Source organism: Dasypus novemcinctus, chromosome 3 (assembly GCF_030445035.2).
Source record: "Dasypus novemcinctus isolate mDasNov1 chromosome 3, mDasNov1.1.hap2, whole genome shotgun sequence".
Classification (NCBI taxonomy): domain Eukaryota; kingdom Metazoa; phylum Chordata; class Mammalia; order Cingulata; family Dasypodidae; genus Dasypus; species Dasypus novemcinctus.
Genome location: NC_080675.1, coordinates 167,180,983 through 167,207,143, shown reverse-complemented (window position 1 = coordinate 167,207,143; position 26,161 = coordinate 167,180,983). Strand labels below are relative to the sequence as shown.

The following is a 26,161-nucleotide window of genomic DNA, read 5'->3' as shown; positions in this document are numbered from 1 at the left end:
GTTCTTACCTGAGGGGTAGGATCGAAAAGGTGAGAAGACCACTTTGTGGATTGAAATAGGAAATAATGCCATCAGGCCACGTTTTTTTTTAAGATCCCCTCCCCCCCATTATCTGTTCTCTGTGCCCATTTGCTGTGTGTTCTTGTGTTTTTTTGTCCACTTCTGTTGTTGTCAGCAGCACAGGAATCTGTGTTTCTTTTTGTTGTGTCATCTTGTGTCAGCTCTCCGTGTGTGCAGCGCCATTCCTGGGCAGGCTGCACTTACTTTCGCGCCGGGCGGCTCTCCTTATGGGGCACACTCCTTGTACGTGGGGCTCCCCTACGCAGGGGGCACTCCTGCGTGGCAGGGCACTCCTTGCACACATCAGCACTGCACATGGGCCAGCTCCACATGGGTCAGGAGGCCCGGGGTTTGAACCGTGGACCTCCCATGTGGTAGACGGACGCCCTAACCACTGGGCCAAGTCCACTTCCCCCAGGCCACTTTTGTTGAGGCTTACTAGGGCAAAACAAAATGTGTTTCGTGAGTGGAATTTCACAGAGACCAGAATCTGAAAGAATAATTTTTTTAAAAATGTAAACAATAGTGGAACCAGAGATGCTCAGCATGCCCATTTTTTCTTTCACTTAGTCTTGCTTGTAATAGAATCTATTCTACAGCTTAGTCAGTCAAAAAGGAAACTGTGTCAGAAGATCCCCTGGGGTAGTTGGAAGTTATCTGAGCTTCCACTATCCCACTCAAAGGATCCCTTACACAGCCTTACACCTTGCCCCTCACCTACCATTCATGTTGCCAATTCCACTCATTTTGTTTGCTAATATTTGTCTAATTTGTTTTAAGTTTGGCCCCATGTTCTTTGTCACATTTGGCAAGGAAATTCTTTGGACTTCAAGAATCTGACTTGGAATGTCAAAGCTCCAGGGCACTTTATCCACAAGGCACTTGAGTCACAGTTACTCAGGTTGATGGCAATTTAAAGGGCCTACTGAAATGTCAGAAACTTGCAGAAATGTATAGACTCTAAAATATAAAAAAGGCAACTCAAAAATCAAAAATAACAGAAGTGGATGTGGCTCAAGAGTTGGGTGCCCACCTACCACATGGACGGTCCTGGGTTCAGGTCCTGATGCCTTCTAAAGAAGACGAGCAGATGCCACACCCACCACAATGAGCTAGATGTCACACCCGCCACAATGAACAGACACCTAATTGAGCAGATGCCACAAGCCAGCAGACACCACAGCCCTCAGGGAGCGGATAAGGCTCATACCTTTGGGCACTCGCCTCCCATGTAGGAGGTCCCAGGCTCGATTTGCGGTGCTGCCTGGAAAAGATGAGTGAAACAAGGAGCTGACAGACAAGAGACCCATCTGGGGGAGGGGGGGGAGACACACTTTTTTTGAAGTAAATTTTTTTTAAAAAAGTATTTCAGGAGTGGAGTTATCCCGAATGATGTTGCAGGAACAGATGCAGGACATTATATATCCTGCCATAACCCACTGAATGGATTGGTAGAGAGTGTAAACTACAATGTAAACTATAATCCATGCTGTGTAGCAGTGCTCCAAAATGTATTCACCAATTGCAATCAATGTACCACACTAATGAAAGAAGTTGTTTATGTGGGAAAAGTGTGGGGAGTGGGGCATATGGTAACCTCCTATATTTTTAAATGTAACATTTTGTGTGATCTATGTATCTTTTAAAACAAATAAAAATGTATTTTTTGAAAACTAAATCGTTTTTCAAAATCAAAAGGAATTGTATCTAAATGTCTACTAAATGTTACACTAGGCAGCTAGTCAACTGCAAATCAACCCAGTTCCGACATGGTTGGATATGAATTACACTTAGAATGGCACACGGGAATATTTTAAGTACTTTGTTGGGAGGTGTAACCTCCAAGACTAGGAGTGTCCTTGGCCTTCTGAAGTCTTATGAGGCCATATAGAGTTCCCGAGGTGGTCCTGTATGTTAGAATACCTTTTAGGAGCCTCACAGGGTGAGAATTAAGATAATAAAAAGTAAACTACTTTGAAAGAACAAGAAATATCTGCACAAATACATACAGAGTTTTCTGAGGTTCTTCAATGACCTCTTTTCTCCTCTAATTCTTTTGTCCTTTCCTTTTTCAACATTAGAGACTGAATCCTGAGTTCCCTAGAGCTGCTTCCATTCCTACCTCCAAATCCCATTTCCTCTGCTAACCCACTCCTCCTATAAATTTGCCACCAGGGCTTACCCTAGATAAAATTCAAGTAACGGAAAATGTTCTTTGTCATTTCTTGTGATCCATAGACACTTGGTTTTTGCTTTAAAAAAATTGAATGTTTTTACACTGCCCTTGCCATAGATATCAACGATCAATTAAAGAAGACCTGGGAACCAGGATTAACAGGGGAAAATATGGGGACAAATGGGGATTCCTCTAATGTCTTATGTCCTGCTTGTAGCCTTCCTTCTATCTCTTAAAATGTTCTAAGCGTATTTAACTCTCGGTGTTCTCCATGTGTCTTCTTTTCTCCCTGTACTTTGAGTTAGAAAGTGTCTTTCAGCAAAAGCAGAAGTTTCTAACAATTATTAATTCAAGAACAGATGATGATAATGATAACTGATTCTCATAACAATTGACCCTAATTTCTTCAGTCTTTTGATTGTGCAGCCATTGGAGTAGTGGTTTTTGGGTTTTGGGTGGGGTGGGTGGGGTGGGAGGTGTTTGTTGTCCAATGATCTTTATTGAAATATTTTCTGGGAAGCGCATTTGGCCCAAAAGATAGGGCATCTGCCTACCACATGGGAGGTCCGAGGTTCAAACCCAGGGCCTCCTGACCCATGTGATGAGCTGGCCAATGCACAGTGCTGATGTGTGCAAAGAGTGCCGTGCCATGCAGGGGTGTCCCCCACATAGGGGAGCTCCACATGCAAGGAGTGCATGCCATAAGGAGAGCCGCCCAGTGGGGAAAAAGTACAGCCTGCCCAGGAATGGCACTGCACACAGAGAGAGCTGACGCAGCAAGATGACGCAACAAAACAAGACCCAGATTCCGGGTGCTGCTGACAGGAATGCAAGTGGACACAGAAGAACACACAGTGAGTGGACACAGAGAGTAGACAACTTGGGGTGGGGAAAGGGAGAGAAATAAATAAAAAATAATCTTTAAAAATATATATTATGAAATATTTTCCTTTGTAGCTCTTACTTAGCTGGGTGTTCTATTGCACCACTGTTGATGGCATCTATGATGTCATAAGGTGGCAAACAGTAACTCTGCAGCCCACAGTCTGGGCAGTCCCCAGAATCTTTAATTTCCGGAGAGTTCTCTGCCTGAGAGTGGAGAATGGCCACTATTAAAAAGTCAGAAAACTACAAGTGTGGGAGAGGCTGTGGTGAGATAGGAATGCTTATTCACTGTGGGAATGTAGAATGGTACAGCCACTGTGAGGATCTTTGCAGTTCATCTAAGGAAGTTGAATATAGACTAGCCATGTGACCTGGCAATACCACTACTAGATATATACCCAGAAGATCTGAGAGCAGTGACATGAACAGACATCTGCACACCGATGTTCTTAGTGGTGTTATTCACCATTGCTGAAAGTTGGAAACAACCCAGGGGTCCGTCAACAAAAGAGGATAAACTATGGTGTAAGCACATGACGAAATATTATGCAGCTGTAAAAAGAAATGAAGTCATAAAACACATGACAACATGGATGAACCTGGAGGATGTTATGTTGAGTGAAGCAAGCCAGATACAAAAGGACAAATACTGTATGATTGCACTATTATGCACTAAATACATGTGTAAACTCATGGGGTAAATAATATGGGACACCAGAAAATAGAAACCTGAGAGTTAATCTGTGCAGAATTGGTAAAAATAGTTTGTAAATCTTTGGAAATGTATAGAAATAATGAAAGCACATCACAGTGTTTGTAACTAGCAGTGCTGTTATATGGGTATGACAGGTTGAAAAAGTCTAAGGCCATGTATATTACTAAAAGGAAAGCTAAAAAATGTAACATGGGACTGTATAGCATAGTGAAACCTCATGTGAAATATGAATATGGGTAATATAGCATAGATAAGACTGTTTTTAGAAAATATAAATACAAATAAACTAGAGAGACAGGAATAGAATAGCAGGTTTGTACAGCAGGGGAAGCATAGAGAGATTGACAGGAGATGAGGTTTTTTTGTTTGTCTGTTTTCTGTTTATTATTATAATTGGAATAATGAAAATACTCTAATAATGATTAATATATAACTGCTTGATTATACCAAATACCATTGATTGTATACTTTGGATGGATTGCATGCTTTATTAATATGCATCAATAAAATTGATTTGTTTTTTTAAAAATGATATATGTCTAAGATCTTCATGACAGCAATGTTTAAAATAAACCAAAAGGATAATATCCCGAAGGTTATATTATGTTGACCAATGGGGAACTAATTAAAATATGGTACATCCAGAAGATGGAATACTATAAGGCTATTAAAAAATAAATAAATGCAGAACAAGTTATGTACTATACCAGTATTTATGTAAAAAAGGAGGGGGGAAAGGTACATTAAATTGTATATATGATTTTTTTTCATCCCTGGAAAGATAAAAGAAACATATACTAGTAACAGTGATTATCCATTGGAGGGGATGGGTACTGGGCAGAAGAGTCAGGGTTCAGAGGGAAACATTTTACTGGTTTTGTTTTAGGAGGTTTTGGGGATTGAACTCAGGACCTCATACATGGGAAGCAGGCACTCATCCACTTGAGCTCCATCCACTCATTACTGTAATTTTTTATTGTTTAATGGTTGGACACTATGAATATACCACCTATTGAAAAGGACAAATGGTTTTTTAAAAATAGCAAGAAACCAAAGCAATATAGAAGGAATATTATCTGGCTCTCCTGGGCTCTTTCTTCCTCTTCTCTCTGATTATCAGTATTACCTTGTAATAAAAGAAAAAAGTAGGAAACAAAACAAAACAAAATAAAATAAAATAAAGAAAAAAGTCATGGGGGGGGGCGAGATTCCAATCTTTTTTCCTTTTTATTGCAGCAAAAGAACCAGTAATAGAAACTAAAGTACATTGGAATTCCTGGACAGTTAAGCCCCTGCCCCCATCCACACCCCTAAGGAATCTCAGAAATGCTGCCCCTACTGGGTCAGAATGCCTAGCACACTCATCTGAATTTAGAGAAATAATAAATCTTCTCTCACAAAGAGACCATCTCTGAAAAAAAAATCACTTGACCAATACGAGGGTCTACTTCTGAGTTCTCGGTTCAGTTCCATTAGTCTACATGTCTATCACTATGACAGTACCGTGCTCTTTTTACCCCTGTAGCTAAGTAATAGGGTTTAAAGCCAGGAAGTGAGAGTCCTCCAACTTTGTTCTTCTTTTTAAAGACATTTTTGGCTATTTGGGGCCCCTTACCCTTCCAAATAAATTTGATAATTGGCTTTGCCATTTCTGCGAAAAAGGCTGTTGGGATTTTTATTGGGATTGAATTGAATCTGTAAATCAGTTTGGGTAGAAATGACATCTTAACGATACTCAATCTTCCAATCCGTGAACATGGAATGTCTTTCCATTTATTTAAGCCTTCTTCAGTTTCTTTTAGCAATGCTTTGTAGTTTTCTGAATATAGGTCCTTTATGTATTTGGTTAAGTTTATTCCTAAATATTTTATTCTTTTAGCTGCTATTATAAGTGGACTTTTTTTTCTGAATTCCTTCTCAGATTACTTAGCAATAGTGTACAGAAACGCTACTGCTTTTGGCATATTAATATCATACCCTGCCATTTTGCTGAATTTATCTATTTGTTCTAGTAGCTTTATTGTAGAGCTTTTTTTTTTTAATTTTCTAGATATTGGATCATATCAACAGTTTTACTTCTTCCTTTCCTATTTGGATTATTTCTTTCTCTTCCCTAAATGCTCGAGCTAGAACTTCTATCACAATATTGAATAACAGTGGTGATAGTGGGCATCTGTCTTGCACATGATCTCAGCAGGAAAGTTTTCAGTCCTTCACTGTGAGTACAATACTAGTTGGGGATTTTTCATACATGCACTTTACCATATTGAGAAAACTTTCTGTTATTGATTTCTAGTGTGATTCCATTATGGTCAGAGAACATACTATGATTCTGCTACCCCTCAACCCCCGAGATGGCTCCCTTGTCTGCTTGCTTTTTGTTTTTTTCCTTGTTGTTATGCTCTTCTCTACTCGTTGTTTGTTTTTTGCTTGTTGTCTGCTCATTATCTGTTTGTTTTTTCTTTAGGAGGCACTGGGAACTGAATCTAGGACCTCCCATGTGAGAGGCAGGCACTCAACTGTTTGAGCCACATCTGCTCCCTGCTTGTTTGTTTTTGTTTGTGTCTGCTTATTGTTTGTTCTTTGTCTTGCTTGTTGTTTTTGCTCACTATCTGCTCATTTCTTTTCTCATTGTCTGCTTGTTGTTTTTGCACGATGTCTTCTTATTGTCTACTTGTTGTTTGTTTCTCTTCTTTAGGAGGCACTGGGAACCAAACCCAGGACCTCGCAATTGGGAGGTGGGTGCTCAACTGCTTAAGGCACACCCACTCCCCATACTACATGATTTTAATTCTTTTAAATTTGTTGAAGTTTGTTTTATGATAGTTTGTTCTATGAAGTTTGTTCTATGATATGGTCTATCTTGATGAATGCTTCATGGGTGTTTGAAAAATATATATATATTCTGCTATTGTTGGGTGGAGTATTCTATAAATGTCAATAGGATTCTATTGGTGGATTGTGCTGTTCAGATCATCTACAGCCTTGCTGGTTTTCTTTCTAGCAGTTCTGCCAGTTGCTGAGAGGAGAGTGTTGATATTCCCAGCTAGAATCATTGATTTGTCTACATCTCTTTTCAGTTTTTACTTCACACATTTCAAGCTCTATTGTTTGGTACATACACATTTAGGATCATTATGTCTTCTTGGAGGACTGATACTTTTAAAAATAGAGGTTGTACCCAATCCAATGTCCACATAGAAGAGGTGGCATTGGATTGGGAAAAGTGGACATGGTGGACGATGGGTATGGGGAAAGGCAGGAAGAGATGAGAGGTGGAGGCGTCTTTGGGACATGGAGCTGCCCTGGATGGTGCCTCAGAGGTAATCACCGGACATTGTAAATCCTCACAGGGCCCACTGGATGGAATGGAGGAGAGTATGGGCCATGATGTGGACCATTGACTATGAGGTGCAGAGGTGCCCAAAGATGTACTTACCAAATCCAATGGATGTGTCATGATGATGGGAACGAGTGTCGTTGGGGGGGGAGAGGGGGGGTGGGGGGGTGGGGTTGAATGGGACCTCACATATATATATTTTTTTAAGGTAATATTATTACAAAGTCAATTAAAAAAATAAAACACAGGGCACCCAGTTAAATGTAAATTTCAGATAAACAACAAATCATCCTTTAATAAAAATATGGCTCAAAAAAAAAAAATAGAGGTTGTAGGTTTACAGAAAAACTCATGCAGAAAATACAGGGTTCCCATATACCCACCCCCTTAATTAACATTTTGCATTAGTGTAGTAACTTTGTTACTATTAATGAAAGAATATTATTGTAATTGTACTATTAACAATAGTCGATGGTTTACATTAGAATTCACCATTTTGTACAGTTCTTTGGTTATTTTTAAAATTGACATTCCAGTAACATATTTATCACCTAAAATTACCCTTTCAGCCATGTTCATAAATTCATATATATGTAATTCAGTGGTGCTAATTACTTTCACAATGTTGTGCTACCAACACCACCATCCATTTCCAAAGCTTTTCCATCACCCCAAACAGAAATCCTGTACCATTATCCCCTCCTCAGCCCCTTGGTAACCTGTATTCTAGTTTCTAACTCTACGATTTAGCTTATTCTATTATTTCATATCAGTGAAATTATACAATATTTGTCCTTTTGTGTCTGCCTTCTTTCACTCATCATGATGTCTTCAAAGTTCATCCATGTTATTGCATGTATCAGAGTGCTGCTCATTTTCATGGTTGAATAATGTTCCATAATATGTTTATACCATGTATTGTGGTTTTTAATTTTTTTTTAAGATATATTTATTTTTATTTATTTTCCCCACTTTCCCTCCCCCACCCCCTTCCTGCTGTGTTTTGGGGGGAGGGGTTTGCTATCTGTGTCCATTCACTGTGTGATCTTCTGCATTTATTTCTCTCTTTTTTTTTTTTAAGATTTATTTATTTATTTAATCCCCCCCCCCCCCCCCCGTTGTCTGTTCTTGGTGTCTATTTGCTGCGTCTTGTTTCTTTGTCCGCTTCTGTTGTCGTCAGCGGCATGGGAAGTGTGGGCGGCGCCATTCCTGGGCAGGCTGCTCTTTCTTTTCACGCTGGGCGGCTCTCCTTATGGGGTGCACTCCTTGCGCGTGGGACTCACCCACGCGGGGGACACCCTTGCATGGCACGGCACTCCTTGCGCGCATCAGCACTGCGCATGGCCAGCTCCACACCGGTCAAGGAGGCCCGGGGTTTGAACCGCGGACCTCCCATATGGTAGATGGACTCCCTAACCACTGGGCCAAAGTCCGTTTCCCTATTTCTCTTTTTGTCTTCTCTCTTCATTTTTTCTCCTCTAGGATTCACCAGGATTCAGTCCTGGGAACTTTTATGTGGAGAGAGGTTCAGCTGTGCCACCTCAGTTTCCGGTTTCTGCTGTGCTTCACCTTGACTCTTCCCTTTGTCTCTCTTTTGTTGCGTCATCATCTTGCTGCTTGACTCACATGCATAGGCACTAGCTCACCATGCAGGCACTCAGCTCGCCGCGCAGGCACTGACTCACTGCATAGGCACTGCTCGCCATGCAGGCACTTGCCTCACCGTGCAGGCACTCGGCTTACCATGCAGGCACTCAGCTTGCCATGCAGCACTCGCATGGCACTCAGCTCACTGCACGGGCACTCCGCTCACCATGCAGGCACTCGGCGCACCATGCAAGCACTTGCACAGGCATTTGGCTCACCATGTGGGCACTCAGCTTACCATGCCAGCACTCACATAGGTACTCAGCTCACTGCATGGGCACTCAGCTCACCATGTGGGCACTTGGCTCACCGCACAGGCACTTGGCTTACCACGCGGGCACTGGCTCACCACACAAGCACACTTTCTCTTCTTCTTTTTCACCAGGAGGCCCCAGGGATCGAACCCAGGTCCTCCTATATGGTAGGCAGAAGCCCTATCACTTGAGCCACATCTGCTTCCCCCATGTATTTTTTATCCATTCATTTGTTGATGGGCACTTGTTTTGCTTCCATCTTCTAGCAGATATGAATAATGCTCCTATGAACATTAGTGTACAAATAGCTTTTCTAATCCCTGCTTTCAGTGGGGTTGCTGGGCCATATGGTAATTCTATATTTAACTTTCTGAGGAACTGCCAAAGTCTTTCCTACAGCAGCTGCACCATTTTACATTCCCACCAAAGATGAATGAGTGTTACTATTTTTCCACATCCTCTCCAAAACAGTTGTCATTTTGTTGTTGTTTTTGTTGTTGTTAATGGCCGTTCCAGTAGGTGTGAAATGGTATCTTATTGTGGTTTTGATTTGCATTTCCCTAGTGGCTAATAATGTCAAGCATCTTTTCATGGGGTTTTTGGCCATTCGTATTATCAATAGCTTTTTCAATCCTTTTCATTGTTATTGAGTTATTGATCTACATATCTTTGAGGAAATTTTGATAACCAGAAAGTCTCAGCTATCCCTGAGGTTCTCAAAATATATTGTTATACTGCTGCCTAGTGTATGAGTATGTGTGTATACATACTTAATGTTTTACACTTAAACAATATAAGCAACTGCCTGAAAACAGTATATACATTGTAGCATTGCTCTGTTATTTAACAATTTACATAAACATGATCACATGCTATGTATCATTTTGCAAATTGGATACATCATGTTTTTGAGATGTATCCATGTTGAGACATAAAAACAGTTCAAGGTTTTTAAATGTTCTGCAATAATCCTTTGGGTGAGTAAACAATAACAGTTTATACTCTCACCTGCCCAGTTTTTTATGTTGTGAATTTTCTTCATTTTCTGGCCCTCATACAACTTCAGCAGGAAATTAGCAGACTTGCTAACCAGGAGTCAGCCAATGCACACTCTCTTCCTTTATGTCAGTCTTTTTTACCTCTCTCCACACCATCTACCTTCCTGCTCCTTGTCCCGTACTCCTCCAAGGGGCTCTCTTCTTTTCTTGAATCTGTCCCTGCAAGTTTTCCATGCCAGGTATCTGCAACTTGCAATGTTTTCCCTATCCCCTGCTGAATTTCTACTCACCCAGCAAGGCCAGCACAAATGCTACCACTAAATCCCACCTTTCCTTCCCTGGCTGTGACATAGCACTTTATTTGAATCTCTATAGCATTCTCTGATTTTATTATAGCCAGTATATTTTCTGCACCACTGTGCATTATTTGCACTATTTTTAAGGACTATAGACTGGGATTTAATCACCCCTGCGTGTCTTCTTCCTCTGGATCTGCCCCTCCCTCTGGCATTGTGCCTGGAACATGCTGAGTGATGGATAAACGTTCTCAAATCAACACATTGATGAACCAAGTCTTGTGGGCTTCAAACAACTAGATAACATCCTCACAGGGGCTCATCTGAGCGCAGAACAAACTTCCAAGGTGTACACTGTCTCTTCCAGAGAAGCTCTTTGGAGCCAGGCCCCAGAATCTCCCACCCCTGCTCTGGCTACACTCCACAGCTTTCATGGATGCTGGGTGGGAGGCTGAAGGGGGAGGCAAGGAGGCCTGAGCCTGTCCACCAGGACCTGGCATCACCTCTCCCAAAACTGTCCAGGACTAATTTGTTGAGCCCTCCTTGGCACTTTACAGCTATCCAGTCATAATTGCAGCTAATATTTTTACCTGCACTCCCCCTGTCCCATATATCCAAAAGTCATTTCACCCTTCCTGTATCCCCAGATGCACTGTACGGTATAGAAGCATTGGGAGAGTATAGCAAGTAGATATAATAATATAGAATATTAAATAAAGGTCTAAATGGTGGTGTTTCCAGTGGCGGGGGAGTATATCTGAGGAAGGGGCTTCGTGGGGACACAATAAACTGGAATTACTGTTTGTTAATATTATTGTAACTAGGAGGTGGTCTCTGGTGACTCCCCAGCAGGAGGAGCAGGAGTCCTGCACCGTCACCCGCCACCCCTGAACACCGTGTCCCATTAGGGGTCTGGTCTGGGTGAGTGTCGGGAGTGGTGGTGCCTTCAGCCTCCCGCCCTGTTGGAATGGAGGGGGCTGAGGGGCTGCAGCTTCTCGGGGTGGAAGGACCTGCTTGGTGGCCTCCTTCTGGTCCCCTCCACCCTCCCCCCAGGCGCAGGCACAGACCCTCCCACAGCCTACATTCCTGCCCTGCCCTGCTCCTTGTTGTGCCAGCCTGGTGCTGACTCACCCGGCGACCTTGATCCCAGCTGCTCTGCGGGATGTAACCAGGAGCACCCGGCCCCTCCCTTGGGAACCAAAGCTGATGAAGCCGCCTCCTGCTGGGTCAGGCAGCCTCACCTGGCCAGGGCTTCTGTCTTGAGGGAACTTGACCAGAAACTGAACACCTGCTTGGGTTTATCCAACACCAAGATCAAAAACTACTGGTTTAATGGTGACAAACATGGCCTCAGAGGCGTCTTTCAAGTCAATATTAATTCTTTGAATGAAAGGTTTCTTGAGAGCCTGCTGTGTGCTGGCGCTCTCAGCCCCCTGGAGATGGGGCAGTGAACAAAACAAAGCCCTGCTCTCCTCAAACTTACACTCTGGGAGGGAAGACAGCCACTTAAAACCAAAAACAAATAATATGTGTGTGTGTGTGTGTTTATTTCCAATGCCCCGGGCGAGAGTCCCCCAGGCATGGCTGTGGCTGGGTAAGTTGGGTTTATTTCTGGCTGCACTAAGTGAGAGAACACACACAGCGGGGCTATGGGGCATCTCAGTAAAGGGGTGTTAGGAAGAATCTCTATTAGGGTTTGGACTTTGGATGGGTGATTTGGGGGAGGGGTCAAGGAAAGGGGGCACGCTCTGCATTGGGTGTTGTCAGAAAGCAGGGCTAGTTATGACTGGGTATCCAGGTAAATCTTACCTGGAAGTGGGGCAGACCAGAGTGAGGCTCAGGCAGTCAAGGAGCAGCAGTCGTTCGTATTGGCCTGGAGAGGGGGTATTTGGTACTTTGTGGTTTGGGCAAAGTTCATGTTCAGATCTGATTACTGCGTGGTCTTGCTTTTCGTTTGGTCCGTTGCAGGCACAGAGTGGCCTTGTCAGAGGTGCTGTTCCATGAAATAGTTTGTGTTCCATGGGAGAACAGCTGTGAGGGCCATACTGTGTAACTGTAAAAACACTGCCTTTATACACACAACAGGCAGCAGTAAAATGATATATTCTCAAAAGCTCAACTGCAGCCAAGATTTTGTGGGAAACACAGGTTATCAAAATTACCTCTAAGAAACACCAACAGCTCAATGACAGTGCAAAGGATGTCAGGGGCTGCTCCTCTCTTTCAGTCTGGTATTTCAAAATGGAAAGAGGGGGTAAGGATTGCCAGGGATGGAGAATGTGGTTACATCATAAGGGGGACAGAGCAAGCCCATGTGATAATTGCAGCAGAAAGCTGAAGGGAGCAAGGGACTTTAGCCCTGTGACCATCTAGGGGAAGAGCGTTCTGGGTAGAATAATCAGTCAAGCAAAGGTCCTGTGGTGGGGAGGCAGGTGGGCTGGTTTGAGAACTAGAAAAGAGGTCAGTGGGTCTGGAGCAGAGTGAGAAGGGCAGGGAGGTGGGAGATGAAGAGCAAGGGGTGGCCCAGGCCAGATCAGGCAATCCTGCTGAAGCAGACTAGTAAGATAGGGAATCAATCAAAAGACGGATCTGGAACTTGGCAGGGAATCCACGTGGACATCAGTAACCCCAAGATGGCTGCTGGAAGACCCTCCCCAAGATTCTGCCACTCAGAAGACTTCCTCCAGAAGCCAAGAGAAGCCTGGATATTCCCTAAGGACTTTATCATTGGGCCCTCCTGGGAGATTGATGGGGGAAATAAGTAATCAAAAGGGTGACCAACTAGAACTCCTCCCCTGCTATTAGCAAAGGGGTGGAATAATTAGCAGTTTAAAGAGGGGCCGGGGGCCTGAGCTTGCTCTCTTGTGCTCTCTTGCCTCTGGACCCAGGCTCCAGCTGTCTTCTCCCCGCCTTGGGTCACCACGCAAGTAAAACCTATAATGGGAAATTGTAGCCTGTAAATCAGCCCTCTTTATCACTTTTCAGCCGCTTCCTCTCTACCTGGGACCCCTGCTCTGTTATTTTCTCCCATGTCTCTTCCCTCCCTACTTAAATAAATTACTGTCCTAACTCACTCGATGTGCTCTTGAAATTCATTTCTCCAGCATAGTCAAAAAACCTAAATGAAACCTGGTAACACTGCTGTCCAACCTGAGGACTTTAGACCTCAGTCCGGGTGAAGGCGGGCAATATTGGACGATTTTGAGCAGAGGACTGACACGATTGGATTTGTGCTGTAAAAGTTTCCTTTGGCTGCCGTGTTGAGAATAGATTAAAAAATAAATAAATAAATAAAAAATGGACTCTCAGGGGGGCGGGGAGGGGGACTGGGAGGCAAGACTGGGAGTCAGGAAGCTGCTGCGATGGCCCAGGCGAGGGAAGATGGGGCTTGGACCAGCCTGATGGTGGCCGTGGAAGTGGTAAGAAGTGCTCAGACTCTGTGAGGATTTCCTGATGGCCGGATGTGGACGCAAGAGAATGGCACCGAGATTTTTTATTGGAGCGAAAGGAAAAGTGTCCTCTTTTCCTGAGCTGGGGAAGCCAGATCTCCAGGGCAGCACATTAGGGGCTCGGTGGGGCACGTTCAGAAAGAGGTGCCCTCTGGACAACCAAGCAAAGACGTGGCGTAAGCTGCTGTACCTGTGAGCTGGGGTTCATGGAGGAGTCAGGGTTGGGAATACAGATTTGAGTGTTGCCAGTATTTGTGGGAACAGAAGGCCAGGGGCCTAGATGAGGTCTCCTGGAGAGTGCGTACAGGTCGGGAAGCAGTCTTCCCATCTCTCTGCATTCCTTTCCACAGCACTCCAAGATTCACAAGTCTGGAAAGTGAGAAGAAATCAGCAGAGACAACTGAAAGGAACATCCAGAGAATTAGGGGGAGAACCAAGAGTTCAATCACCTGTTAACAAATAGATGTATTGAATTCTAAGCCCTTAGATTCTGGGCCACCAAGAATATAGGAAAGATGTTAATGGAGGGGGAGGGGAGGAGTGTTATCTATCTAAGGATGGTTCGACTGACACCAGACACCTGTTGTTCCCCTTTTCCTTGGTAACAGAAGCCTGATTTTGTTTGAGGAGGCAATGCGCTCATGTCAAATATACATCTCCCAGCTGCCCTTGTGGTTAGGGGTGGCCATATGACTTAAGTTCTTTGCAATAAGATGTAAATGGAAGCACTGTGTGGGATTTCTGAAGGCTGCTTAATTGGAGCTGATGCGGCTTGGAAGCACACATCTTTTGCTTTTCCACCTTTACTCCTTCCTGCTGCCTGGAAGGTGGATGCTATAGTTAGAGCTCTAGGAACCATCTTGGACCATGAGGCAACCCTGGAAATGGAAACGGGGCACGAAGGACACTGGAATGGAAATACAGAAACTCAGATTCCTGATAACAGTGGAGTTGTCAACCAGCTTTTGATTAACTTTAGACTTCTTTTGCATGAGTGAGAAGCAAACTTCTGTCATGCTTAAGTCACAGTTATTTTGGGTTTTCCATCATGTAATTCTGAAATGAGATTTATTCATAATGTTTCAAAACTGTGTTTCAAAACTGTGGGTTCAAACACCTTGTGTGAGGCACCAAGGATTCAGAAATGGCTGTCGTGGCCCTTCCAGAACTCACTGGGGTGGACTAATAGGTGAGCAGGTCTTTACAGCATGTGTGGTAAAGGGCTGTGGTGGTGGTTATGCTCCAGGGTCTGCAGTGAGGACTGAGACAGATGGCAAAGCAAGCTTCAGCTCCTCTTTTCCCTTTCCACTCAATCTAAATGCAATAATTCAACATGCAAACTTGCTCTGGTTTCATTCCATTGCCTATATTTGATTTTTATATATTCCAGTACCTAATTTAAGCCTTGGAACTGAAGACAGGGAAAATGATAATGTGGATAAGATTTTAGATGGTTGACATTTATAATTTCACAGAGAACCTGTATGGGATAATAAGTAGTGGCTACAAACTTGCTGAGAATCAATTTTGCATGTAGAGGTTTATCCACCCAACAATTATATAAATACCCTGGCCATAGGAAATTGGCAAGATGTTAACGCTACAAGTGTGATGGATGTCATTTCTTTAATGGAGCAATTATTTTGATGCTGCCTCTTTCCCCTTTGAAGGCACCTCTGCACATATGGCCAGCTTTTTGCCTCTGTCCAAGATTGCTCTTAAATATTAGAACTTTTGCATTTTAAAGCTCCCCAGATCTAGACCAAACAGAGCCACAGACCTATATCAAGCACTTACTAGGTGCCAGGTTTTTTACATGTATTATTTTATTAAATCTGGACAATAGCCTTGTAAGATTGGTTTCCATTTACCAGGAAAAAGCAGTTCTACACTCGTCCCTTGAGGGACGGAGCTGGGATTCAAACCGAGATCTTCGCTGGCCTCGACACCATCCTGTTTACCCTCAAATGCCTTTCCTGCTGGTGTCTTCCCTGACATCTCTCAGCCTTTGAAGCTTGAAATCCCTTTTGTGCAGTCAATGCAGCTTTTCAGCCATGGGGCTCCAATTTCCACCTGCCAAAATCATACTCTTCTTCAAAACCATGTGAGCACTCCCCTCCTCCTCCTCAAACCTTCCTTGCACCTCTCATCAGTGACCTCTGCCCCATGCTCAGCTCACTCTTATCACTTTCTATACTTTGCTAGGGTTATTTGTATCCTTAAGTAACCTACTTGACTTATCTTACGTTAGTGGAAAGAAGAAAGGGCATTTACTGTGTGCTTAGTCATAGAAGTTTTGTCTTTTTTCATCTTCCAAATAATTCTCTGAAGAGTTTTTACCAGCCATTTTACAGATGAAGAACCTGTATAACAGCAAGCTTATTGGTGGACTAGGATGCAAACCCAGACTGCAGGGAGGAAGAGTTACAGCGCTTTCTACTCTCCTGGAGATTACCCCATCGCAGGCGTCCAGCAAAAGTTTGTGGAATGAATGAATGAATATTTGCAGACTGGCTTACAAAAGGAGCTCAGTGGGAAATGACCCGAGTAGGAGCGCTGAGGTACCCTGAAACGTTCACAGATGGAGTTTGGTGGCTGCAAAAAATTACAAACAGTGAAACAGACCCAGAGTAAAAAGAAAGTGTTTCTTAACACTCGGGCAACTACGAGTTCGACTCTGTACTGTGCAACCAGGCCTAAAGAGCCGGAGACAGAAAGAAGAGGTATATGCAATGTACAAAGTCCCCTCCTTCCGAAAGTCCTAGATCCCCATCGTTGCTCCTTATTCCAAACTTCGGCCCTGGGGGAGGATAGGCATCTGCCTCTTTAAGAATCGGGACGAAGTCCTCCGCCTGAGCCAGCCTCGCCCCCTCGCGGAACCGGCGCGGCCTGGGGCCCGCCCCTTTCTCCTCCTCCGGATTAACTACGGGTTCGGTCGCCCATCCGTCACAGAGGTTCCGCCTCTGATTGGCTGCCGTGCTTCGACCCGGGAGGCGGGGCGGGAAGGCCGGAGAAACTAGTTTGTTGGCGGCGCCGGGGCTGCACCGCGGCGGGAGCGCGATCGCGGCTGCGGCGAGCCGGGGGAGGGGAGCGGCGGCGGCGGCGGCGCCTCGGGCAGCGGGACCTCTGAGTGCGGCGTCCGGCGGCGCCCGGGACGGTGAGTTCCAGGCTGGGGGCTGGGGCCGTCCGGTTCCCGCGCGCCCGGCGCCGGCCCCGCGGCAGGAAGGGGGCGCCTGGAGCCCCCTCCCGGCGCCGGCGACTTGTCAACCCCCGGGACGGGGGACCCGGGAGCGCCGCGTCCTGCGCTTCTCGCCGAGGGGGGTCCCCGGCAGAGCGAGCCTCCGCGGGGCTGCGTGTCCGGGGACCAGAGCAGCTCGGGCTCGCAGCACGGTCCGGGACCCCGGGGAGCTTGGGGACCCTGCAGTCGGGGACAATGGGGGACTGTAGTCAGCCCCGCCCCCCTGCGGGCTCCTCGCGCCCCGCCCGAGTCTGGGGACCGGGTGAGGGGATTTGCTGAGAGCTCTGGGCGAGGGAATGAATTGCTTTGCAAATGGACGTTGCGCGTGGGAGCTGCGATTCTTTCCCCTGGGAGTGATTGATTCATTGAGTCCGCGGGCTCTCTTTTTACAAAATTACTATTGATCCTGAAGAGAGGAGGCCGCCTGTCTTTGAGGATCAAAGCGAAGTCCCCGGTGCACTTGACGCCAAGGAGCAGGTGGCTGCCCGTGCAAAACTGGGACCGAGGGGTTTAACCAGGGCGGAGGTGACCCGAGGTCCAGCCGAACTGACCCCCTTCCCTTTGCCTCCGGCAGGTTCCTTCTCTCGCCCCACAGGGTAATTGTCTGTTTAGAGCTATGAGCAGCAGAGAAACGGTCACACACCTGAAGCCACAGCCACCTGCCCACCTGCATGGCAGCCACCAGGCAGGTCCAGAGCAAGCCTCTTCCAGCCCATCTCCCCTTTCCCCACTCTTGCCCTGGCTCCCAGGACCCCACCACACCTTGGCACTATCCCTGCTGCAGCCCCTTTCCACCTCATAGGTACTTGAGAAGCTTTTGGTTTAGGGGATTTTAATGTTCCCCTCCCCTTCCCTCCAACGGGGCCACCTCCTCGTTTTTTGCTCTAGCTTCAGAGCTCCTCCAAATTCATTCCCACTATCTTTGAACAAAGACAACCTCAATTTTGAGACCTGGGCAAAGGAATTGGGTTGGGGGTAAGGGGGGTAGCAGACTTCTTACAGATTTAATCTGGATGCTTTGGGGTCCTGCTTTGACCGTGGGGAAGGTTCTTGGGGCCTCTACCCTCCCTGGCAAGTCAGGGCAGAGATCGCCAGGTGTCTAGGCCTTTTGGTTTCACTCTGGCGGCCACAGGCCCTGCCAGGAAAGTTGTCAGTGGTGCTAGGAGTGAAGGTGGGAACCTCACGTTCTTACAACGGTCTAGACTCTGATGACTGTGACTTGGGGTCAGGCGCTTTGGGACCCAGCCCTCGGCATCCCTGTTCATAGATGGACCAGATGCCACCAGATGCGCCTGGGCCCAGATCTGCAGATAGGATTCCCCTGGGCTGTTGGTGAAGGTTCCCTTCTGGGGCCTGGGAAGAGTAGGATACAAGCTCCACCCGCCCCGGGGGCCGATATTCTTCTAAGACTGGGGCTTTGAATCCAGCCTGTGGAGGCCTCCCCGAGGCCCAGTGGCTATTTTGGTCTTGAGTCATTCGGTTTGTCAGGAAGTGACTCCAGGGAGGTTATTAAAAGGTGGAGAGAAATGGAAGGAACCTTCGTCCAGGGTCTGGGCTGTAGCCAGATTTATGTTTGTGGTACAAAGAGAGGAGCTGAGGGCGCGGGCATACTCCACACTGGAGGCAGCTTCTGCAACCGGATGGCTCTTAATAGCACCTTAAACCTGCGGGCAGGGGAGAACAGGAAGGAAAGAGAAGAAATGCAGGGCCTGGGTGGCGCGGTCTGCAGTGAAAGCAGGCTTGGTTCTTCCCACATATCACTATGGGAGTGAGGGAGAGGGATAGCGGTATTTAATGGGTAGCTTGATTCATTCATTTATTCGTTGATTAATTCATTCATTGTTGGAGCACACTGGATGGGGCACCTGCTGTGTGCTGGGCCCCCTAGGCTGGGTACTGGCCACTCTGCCTTCAGGGAGCTCCAAGATGAAACGGGCCTGGGCCGCGGACACAGCGTGCCCCAGTGATATTGCGAGGAGACACAGAAGAGGGCCATGGTGTGGGAGTGGACTTCTGGAGAAAGGATGCCTCCAGTAAGGAAAGATGGGATTCCAGGCCTTTGGCAGCTGCCCTTTCTTCCACATCCACCCACAGTTCTCCAGAGGCCAATTCATTGCCATCCTCAAGACAGGTGCAGCAGGCCCAAGGCCGGTAAAAGCAGGCTCGCAGAAGTGGGTGGCCCACACCGCGGAGTGGGCAGTCCAGGGCATCCGCAGACACCTGGATGGCTTCTGGATGCAGCCTCTCTGGCCTGGGTTACAGTTCATGGGGTGGGGGTGGCCTCGCCTGAATGGGAGGGCAGAGCGGCCAGACACAAATGAATTGGCTAATTGAGATGCTGGTTTTCATCTAATGTGAGAACTGCCGTAAAATTGAATTCCCCCGGCTGGCCTGAGCCGTGGAAGCAGTTTGTTTTTCTCAGCCAGGAAACACTTAGTTGGGACAAGCCGCCTTGGGCGGAGGTGGGGGATTGTGGCGTGGGTATTTCCCCCCAGCCTTAGGCACAGCATTCCAGCAGGATTTGCCCTAATCAGTCTGTACCTGTGTGCCCAGCCCCCCCCCCCCCACCTCCCCATTCCCACAGTGGGTCCCAGCCCCTTTCCTGGACTGCCTCATCCCCTGAGCAGGGCCGTCCCAATACCAGTACTAAGGCTAGTCACCATCAGGCCGTCCCCTTGCCAGACTGGCCCACCTAAAGGTTCCTTGAGGGCTGTTAGGAATGAGGTCAAGGATGTTGTGATAGGGGGCACAAGGAGTCTCAGGGGTGGGAAGGACTCCCCATAATGTCCTGCAACACAAGGTCAGTGGCAGAGTGTGGGCTCTGGAGCCAGACTTGGGTTCAAATCCTGACTGTGTGTCTGGTCAAGGTCTTTAACCTCACTGAACCTCATTGGCCTTTTTCAGGGTTTTTACAGAGATTAAACAGGATATCGGTTAGACGCTCCCAGAATGGCGTCTGGTGCTAAGCAGGCATCAGTATGTTCCAGAGCCCCCTTTCTCACCCTGTGTTCTGGGTGTGGGATTAAGGTTGGAGATGTTTACTGCTCTGCAGCCAACTTGCTGGCCTCTCCCAGTCACCTTTATCCACCAAACCCCTTCCTCCCTTTGGTCTTTATTAATGCTGAAGCTTCCCTTCCAGGCTGCCCATCCCGGTGCCCTTTTGGATGATGATAGGTGGCAAATGTGGGCTCAGTGTCCTGCTCTTAAAAGTGCCCTACTCTGTGGTCCCAGAAATCTGGACTGGTTGGGAGATTGTACTATTCTTTCTTGTAAATACAGAAAGTCTCCCTAGCCAGTCTTTTCCCCCACATCGTTCACCCGGGCTCTGCCCCGCTTAGGTTGGTACAAAGTCTTTATGAGGCTGTCTGGGCCACCCCTTGTTTCAATGTGACCAGCCCCACCGCCAACTCTACCTCTGCACCATCCCACAGTTGGAACCCTCAGACCTGGAACCCGTTGGCAGAGAGAGCACTTAAGTGGGAGTCTGGGGCCTGAAATCCCCGTCCTACTCTGCCCAGCCCAGCTGTGTGACTTCCTACAGGTCCGCTTACCCCTAGGGACTTCAATTTGCTCTTCTGTATGATGTTTCCATTAAATGTTTTACAGTAACACCTCAATGGTTCTTACAAGCTCTGATGTTAAGCAGTTTTGCAAAGCTCACGGGCAGGGGGCATTTGAGATGCAGCCCTATAGAGAGGCCGAGTTAGGAGTAAGGCCTCTAGGGTTCCAGTTCCAGCTCTGCCTCTGATGTGCTGTGGGACTTTGAGCCAGTCGCTTTCCCTCTCTGGACTCTAAATTCGTTTCCACCTGGAAAATGCAAGGGTGCAGCGGCCTTTCCTTTCTCGGTGAGTGGAGTCTGAGTCACTCCCCCAGTAACTCCAGAGCAACCGGGCTCTCCTCCCTTCAGCCTCTGCACACCGCCTGGGAGTTTGGGGCTCACGTTTACAGGCTCCTTCTGGCCTGCAAGCGTCGGGTGTGCGCATGGGTGAGAGCTGGCGAGGCCAGAGGACAGGGTAAGGGAAGAACCAGGCTGGCCCCGGGCAGAGCAGGCCTGGCCTCCGAGGAGGGTGGCATCCCCCGGAGCGGATGGGGTGGGACCCGGCCTGTGGGGTGTCCCTTGCACACAGAGCTCAGAGCCACCTCCTAGAAGCAAGATGGATCAAGGGCTCCGAGGAGAAGCAGGATTGCGAGGGCGCCCGAGCCTTGGGGAAGGAGGTGGCGAGGCTCCCTGCAAGACCAGTTGGATGGCTCCTCCCACAAGGGAGGCAGGGGTAGGGGCAGGGGCCACATCCACCGCGGGCGCCTGCCCAAGCGACTAAAACTGTGCCATCCCCACCGACCTCTGCCAGCAAACGCCTTCCACTGCCAGCTGTATTGTCAGGAGTAGGATGTGGGGGTGGGAGGGAAGCATGGATGTCTCACTTGTTTTCTGCCTGCTCCCTTTGGGCCCCCACGGGGGCGGCTGACCACAGATCAATCAAGGCTGAACAGAATTAATTTCCTAATTAAGATAAGAGTGGCTTCCCTTGTTGAGACCCAAGTCATGCTGCCTGCCAGGTTTGCAGTCAGCCAGGCCCAATCTGTCTGGGGGAGGAGAGACAGCCAAGAGATGGAGGAACTCTTTTTTCTAGAAAGCCATCCAGATTGCCTGCCGAGTTCAAGTTCTGCTGCGTCCCAGCTCAGCTCGTGAGTCTTTGGGCAGCCAGCCCCTCAGCCTGTCAAAGCCTCTGGTGATGGTGGCCTTGGAGGGAGAAAGGGGTACAGCTCCATTCATGCAACAAGCATTTATTTAACACCTTCTGTTTGGCTCACTCTGGACTAGGAAATGGGGAAAGAGAAGTCAGATTCGAAGAGGGCCCCTGCTTGGGAGCTCAGCATCTGGCATGGGAGACAGACAGGTGGTCAGGTAGTTATGGCACAGCATTTGGTTGAGCGGCATGCTACAGAGCCTGCCTCAGTTTCTTCGTCGGAGAAGTGAGGAGGTAGACGGGTTAAAGTCTCATATTCCAAATGCGCCTATTGAATATTTTCTCGCCCTCTGCTCTCTGCCAGGCCCTGGGAAGCAGCAAAGAGCAAGGGAAAGTCCCCTCCCCTCTGGAGCCCGCGCTGTCCTGGGGAAGCAGACAGCAAGGAGGCCAAGTAAATACCACAGTGAAAAGGGCGGAGGAGGTAGTGGAGGGAGGGGTGTGAAAGGTGAGCAAGAGCCACTTTGACGAGGAGGTCAGGGAAGGCCCTCTGGGGTGGTGATATCTGAGCAGAGATCTGCAGGAGCAAGAAGAGCCAGGTATAGGAAGTTCTGAGGAAAGGCACAGCAAGTACAAAGGCTTTCCTTAGACCTGGGCAGGGGTGTGGTGGGGGCTGAGGCTCACAGAGAGGCCGCAACCATTTTGGGCCATAGGGGAACTAGGAGAAGACCAGTTCTTCTAAGTTATTTTGTTACTCTTTTAATTTAAACACTATCTCAACAAGCATTATTGAAAAAAGGGAGCACTATGTGAAAGTTCCCACTCCTTGGTATATCTGGTTGCTGAGTATCTTTCTCATCCCCTTTTTATATACCAATGTTGTTTTTATGTAATCCGGATAACACTCAATACAGTGCAGCTTCTGGGAGGCGGGTATGGCTCAATGGAGAGAGCTTCCGCCAACCATAGAGGAGGTCCAGGGTTCTACACCCAGGACCTCCTGGCCCAAGTGGTGAGCTGGCCCACGTGGAGTGCTCCCATGCGCAAGGAGTGTCGCCTCGCACAGGGGTGTCCCCCGCTCAAGGAGTGCAGCCCCACGCAGGAGGGCAGACTGCCCAGGAGTGGAACCGCCCACACGGAGAGCTGACGCAGCAAGATGACGCAACAAAAAAAAGATACAGAGAAGAGAATACGAGACGCAGCGAACTAGAGAGCTGAGGTGGAGCAAGAGAATGATCACTTCTCTCCTATTCTGGAAGTTCCCATGATGGGTTCCCAGAGCCGCCTGATGAGAGTATAACAGACACAGAAGAACACACAGCAAATGGACATAGAGAGCAGACAACGGGCGGGGTGGGGGGGGAGAAATAAGGGGAAAAAAATACACAACAGCTTCTGCTGAGGGTGCCTGAGAGCTCTTCCTCTTCACAGCTACATAGTATTCCATAATGGGGCCAAACCACCACCTTTCATTTCACTGTCTCCCTACCAAGACACATTTGGGATGTGTCTATTTTCCCCCCATACAATCAGTGAAGCTTTTAAGTGTCCTCGATTGTGCATCTTTATGTGCAAGTGTGATTATTTTAAATCCTTATTGTTAAGGACAAAAGCCTTTTGCAGATTTAATGGGTTTATTCCCCATTAGTGGTGTCTGAGTGCCCATGTCCCCACATCCTTCCCCACACTTAAGATGGGCTACGTTTTCAATTTTAGCGAATATTTTGGGTGAAAAATGGTGGCACTGTTCTTTATTTTTTTAAGTATCCAGTTTATTCAGGCTTCCTCTTTTGAATTTTAATCCACCTTTTTTTCCCCAGAAGTTCAGGGTCTAGTGAGCGCTGGGTCTGCCTTTGGCTGGTCTCCTGACCCTGGCTGAGGACAGGTGGAGCTCGCAGAAGCTGTGTGCTCATCTGTGAAATGAGGCCCTTTAACCCTTGCCCTGCCCTCTGCCAGGCTGCTGTGCATTGTGCATGAGAAAATATCCCCAAAAGTTCGCTTTATTATGAAAAGCTCTGCAAACATCAGGAGGCTTTGTTTTTACAGGCGAAAGCCAAATATAGGAAGCCCAGAACATCCGAGTGGATCCCAGTGTTTCTTCTAAACAGCCAGGGTGTCCAGGGAAGGGGCTGGGGCAGCTTGGCCCGTGTGAAGCGGAGGTGCCTGCGGGTGAGCGTCGTCTGCCTTACACGGGAAGGACCTGACTTGAAAGAAAAGTCTGGGTGGACTCGAGAGCGCCTCCAGGGCTGGCCAAGTCGGCGAGCTTGTCCCTGTCTCATCTGCAGGAATAAAGAAATGAGCACAGGAGGACAGGGAAGGTTCTCCAGCCAGTCCAGAAAAAGGCTTAGAAAGTGACATTGGCCACCACAGATTGGGGCATGTTTACCTGTTAATAGAGGCCAAAAGCTGGGGCTCCAAGACCGCCGTGAATTTTTACATTTGTGACTGGGGGTCCTCTCTGTTTTCCTGTAACAGGAAACTAAAAAGAACAAAAAGCAAATGGGCACTTGTACTTCATCTGGAGACAGAAGTGGGGGAAAACTGTGGAGATTGATGGTCTACCGGGACCACAGGTGACAGTACACCTGGGGCGAGGGTGGCAGCGGGCATGAGAAAAGAGGAAGGTGGGGAGCGGATGTAGCTCAAGTGGTGGAGTGTCTGCTTCCCACGTGAGAGGTCCTGGGTTTGATCCCCTTGCCTCCTAAAAACAAAACAAACGGAAAAAGCAACTCAGAGGAGTCAGAGTAGCTCAGTGGTTGAGCACCAGCTTCCCAAATACAAGGTCCCGGGTTCAATCCCCAGCCCTGGTACCTCAAAAAAAGAAAAGATGAAGGTAAGACGGAATCTCAGGCTGAGGAAAGCCAGGCCTATGTGGTCCCAGCCAGCATCAGACCTTCTGATAAGAGAGGAGGGCGCTGCTGGGCCCGGTAATTGGGGCCTCTGGAGAGAGCCGTTACTGCTGCCATTCAGTTGCTTGGGGATGTTTTTGCCAGGCGTCCTCGTGTTCCCCTCTGCGAGCTCTGCCTGCTCAGCTTGGCCCTCACCCTTTGGGAACCAGAGGTGTGGCTGCAAGTCCCCTGCTGCCCTGGGGTGACTCAGCCCTAAGCCCCAGGGGAGGCTCCTGCTCTCCTCATGATCCCGGCCAGGTTGGGACAGCCGCTGAGGGAGAGGTGGGCTGGTGGGACACAAAGAGGAGGGCGGGCAAAGGTGGGTGGGGGTGTGAAAGCAGGGACGGTGGGACCCCCAGAGGGCGTGGGCAGGGAGGCCTCCTGCTTTTGCGCCTCTGCGGCTAGTGAGCCAGGAGGGGGATGGCGGGGATCCCCGCTGAAGGCAGGGATTTATCAGAGTTGCGTTTTTTAATTAAGGGGGCAAGGAGGGCATCCGGCTCTAGAGCTGGGTGAGCGGTCCTCCTGGAGGCTGGCTGCCTGGGCTGGGCCCCGGCCACACTGGCGTCCTGAGCTAAGCTTGATGGTGTCTTAACTGAGTTACAGGGAAGTTTTGAATCCCCAGATTTCCTTTCAGGCTGTGGGATCGACCGGTATATCTGTGTGGCAGGAGGTTGCAGTGGCTATTTTTACCACCCCAACCAGGACTTTTTACTGGAAGGTACAATTACAAGCGAAATGTCAGGGTTTGGCTGGTTGGTGAAGCCCTGGGAGATTGAGTGAGGAGACGCTCTGCAGGGCTAGTCGGCTAATATGTAAAGCAAGACACATTTGGACGTGGACATGCACCTGCCCTTGTCATTGGGCAGCTTCCTCTGAATTGCTTCCAGTGTCTGGAACTTCTCTCTAGGCCAAAAGAGGCCTCGGCCAAGTTTGTCCAGATAATTGCTCCTGAAACCCTCATAACTGGCTGGAGCAGGGAGCAGGGAGCCTGATCATGTCAGGATGTGTAAGTTTTGTCAAATGAAGCTATTGAGAACCTACTATATGCTACCTACTCTGCTAGGTGCCAGGGTTAGAGATAAATAAGACAAACCCTGCTCTCCAGGATCACACATCCAGCAATTTAAAAATGCAGAAGGTGCAAGTTGTCTTTGTATCTTTTCAATGGTCTAAAATATATGCATTATGGATAGAGGCTAAGTGGGCTTGTATAATTTTCTATTGCTGCACAAACTGAGTGGCTCATCAAGAGAGGATGCTGTATTTTGTCAGATGACTTTTCTGCATCAATTGAGAGGATCATATGATTCTTCCTCAATTTATTAATTTGTTTTCATTACACTAATTGATTTTCTTGTGTTGCACTACCCCCTGGCATACCTGGGATAAAACCCACTTGATTGTGGTCTATAATTCTTTTAATGTTCTTTTGGATTTGGCTGACAAATATTTTGTTGAGGATTTTTGCTTCTACATTCATTAGAGACATTTTGTCTGTAATTTTCTTTTTTCATAGTATCTTTATCTGGT

General features: G+C 47.6%; 1 protein-coding gene across 2 annotated transcripts in view; it reads left to right on the top strand.

Annotated features, from left to right (window-relative positions):
* The first annotated feature begins 16,838 nt into the window (after nt 1–16,838).
* KLHL25 (kelch like family member 25) overlaps nt 16,839–26,161 on the top strand; it is a 41,250-nt gene continuing 31,927 nt past the window's right edge. The window contains exon 1 of one of the 2 annotated variants that reach the window (XM_004468085.3): nt 16,839–16,977. The gene's annotated coding sequence lies outside the window, so the exon portion shown is untranslated. The remainder of the gene's footprint in view (nt 16,978–26,161) is intronic. The other variant, XM_058294656.1, reaches the window with a different exon arrangement.